The following is a 2,956-nucleotide window of genomic DNA, read 5'->3' on the forward strand; positions in this document are numbered from 1 at the left end:
ACTTAAATACACACAGAAAGAACACAAGGAGATTACAACACAGGTGGGGAAACACAGCTGGAAGTAATTGACGAGATGAGACAAGGGAGGCAAAACTGAATACGCTCACATAAAACACGGACCTTCACAATAAAACAGGAAACAGGAAATAACAACACAAGACGCAGGACTAGACACTGAACTAAACATGCAGAAAAACGAGGGCATCGAAACTGGAACCTAAGAACTGACCCCTCAACCAGAAATGACCTGAAACATAGAATTCTAATAATAATCAACAAAGCACAACAAGAGAATCAGAAAATAATCCATAATACAAAATCAAACCAAACATCCAAAATACTGGTGTCAAACTGACCCAGAACCATGACAATTAGTATCCACTCCAGCATCCATTCAGCTTTATATAGGATTAATAACGGCTGTTCTAGTGTGGTGAGGTGTGTCACAATGTCACACAGACAATACAAGGCTCAACATGACGACCTGTCCTGAAGATTAAGTCACGTAAGTAGAGTTCATTGAAAAGTAAAATAAATTAAAGCGTGCCAGCAGTGATGAGGGGGAACTGGCACATCAGCGCACGTTGAAGGGGCTGCAGTTGAAGTAGGCTGGTGGTACTTCCTGTCCCGGGAAGACATCGTCTGATATGTCATGTAGTGTGTATCCTTGAAATCCACAACAGAAATCTCACGTACATCACCTGTTGCTTATTTAATGCTACCAGCAAAGAATCAAGACTTCATGAAAACGGAAAGCTTTGAGCATTAACATACAAGAAGTCACCAAAGATCATGCTACTCCAATTCAGTCTCAGCAGTTCATTAGAATACAAGGTTTGACATAGTGAAAACACCACCACAAATTACACTTGACCCAAAAATTGACTTGTGTTGGGTTGAACGGCAGCGAGGTCAAACTCATTTTACATCCCAAACACATTCCACCTCATTTTGAGTCTATGTGGGCCAGACCAGGAAACTCTCCTTTCTGTGATGCACGAAGTTTGACAACACATTTTATCCCTGAGATATCTTTAAATAACAATGAAACAAACCACACAGCGAGAGCAGCAGGACAATACCCCGCCTATCCTGGGTAAACCTGCCCCCCAAGATCCTAGGGTATGTTGCTATGTCAAGAGATGTAATGGCTATAGCGTAATTAAAAAGGAGCAAAAAGGCCGCACAGCACAGCCAGCTAAGATAAGATCAGGAAGAGAGATAGCTTTATGTCACTGTTAACAACACAATGAAAGGCAGTTTGGCATCTCTCCATTAGCAGTGTAGATTCTTTACATTAAAATTACTTTAGAAAAAAGATAAAAGACACCCGCTATATACATTTGTAACAAGTTATATATGCTGTAAGGTGCCATATAAAGAGCACCCCCCCCCCCCCAAGACCCGCCTGTGTGAATAATTGGTGTCACGGAACCTCGAGAGGGAGAAGGCATGGATGGCCAGGAGGTAGAGGACACCCCCAGAAAGAGAGCGCTAGTAAGCACCCCTATTTCCTAAATCCACCACAGGGAGGTGGAGCACTCCCTGGCGACCTGTTGGACTCCCAAGACTACACACAGACCCAGGCTGGTGTAAGTTTGAGATAAGTCACTGCAAACATCCACCCAAACTGTATCAACTCACCCCATCCTCCCTCACCCCCTTGTGGCCCAACGGGCACTCAGGAGCCCCAGAGACACAGACCGGACATCTCGATGTGGGTCAAACGTGTCTATATTGTGTGTAGATGCCTCAGTTGAAGATTAGGGACTTTTTCCAGTTCATAATGTACATACGTGGTGTTGTGATATTAGTTTTTGTTGTGTTGTGTTGCCTAACAGAATCTCCATTTTTCCTAACAAGCTGTTTTTCGGTCGAATGGCTCTAATCCAGACTGCGGAAGAACGGGTTTGTCTTTCTGGAGATGTTCTGTTCAGCTGGCTTGCTTTACTTTAATAACCGCAGAAGCCCAGGTAAATCACTAAATGTTTGTTTCCAGCTTATATACTGAAGGAACAACTACATTTTTTAAGGACAAGAGAAGTACGCCCGCTTAATAGCTTTCATTGATAATGGGAGTGCAACTGCCAAAAGAGGATCGTTTGTCGGGGGAGTTCTTCAGTAATGGAATCATTTTTTTCTGTTATCCAACTTATCCACCAGTTTGGATTAACAACATGTTTGTAATTGCAGAGTACAGCATCTGATATATGTATATGATGCTGTAACGCGTGCACTGAACGTTTGAAGTTATTCTAACATGGGTGGACAGCAGTACAAACCAGCATTTCAGGAAACCTAGCTGAGCATTTTAATCTGGGCCTGTCTCCAAATCTTACAGTATAGGAAGGAGCGGTTATTGAAGCGGCGACACTGAAGCTGCTTCTAGTTACATAAACTTTCAGCCACACCGGCGAGGTTAGTCTACACATTAACAGCTCTTGGAATGAGCGCTTAAAGCAGTTTCCGCTCACGGTAGACCTCCGAGGTGGTTTGAGTCGTCCACTGAAGATCCCCACACACTAAGCGGTAGTGCCTTTCACTGTGGCAATACTTTTTAATCCAACAGTACAATAGACTATCATAGCGTGAAATGTGACAGTCCCGTGTGTTCTTATTCCTATTATTCTAGTTTATCCCTGATAAAGTAAATCAAAATGTACCATTTACATTAAGAGGAGCAAAATGAAATCAAAATAGGGAAAATTGTGTAATGAAAGAACATGACTGGATAACGGTTCTGTCTGTAAGTTTTGTTATAACACAGATTGCAATTACACGTGGGCAAATGGAGGTAAAGTAAAAGGACCTTTAACCCTAGCTTTTTTGTTTATTCTCGGCAGCCTGAAATGGAGTCCGGAGTTTGACAAACGAGTTAAACCATGAATGAGTGAAACTGATTTATTTCTGAAACACAGGTTTGGAGTCCAGGGACGGGGTCTCAGAGAGGAGAA

Source organism: Simochromis diagramma, unplaced genomic scaffold (genome assembly GCF_900408965.1).
Source record: "Simochromis diagramma unplaced genomic scaffold, fSimDia1.1 OVJJ01000030.1, whole genome shotgun sequence".
Classification (NCBI taxonomy): Eukaryota; Metazoa; Chordata; class Actinopteri; order Cichliformes; family Cichlidae; genus Simochromis; species Simochromis diagramma.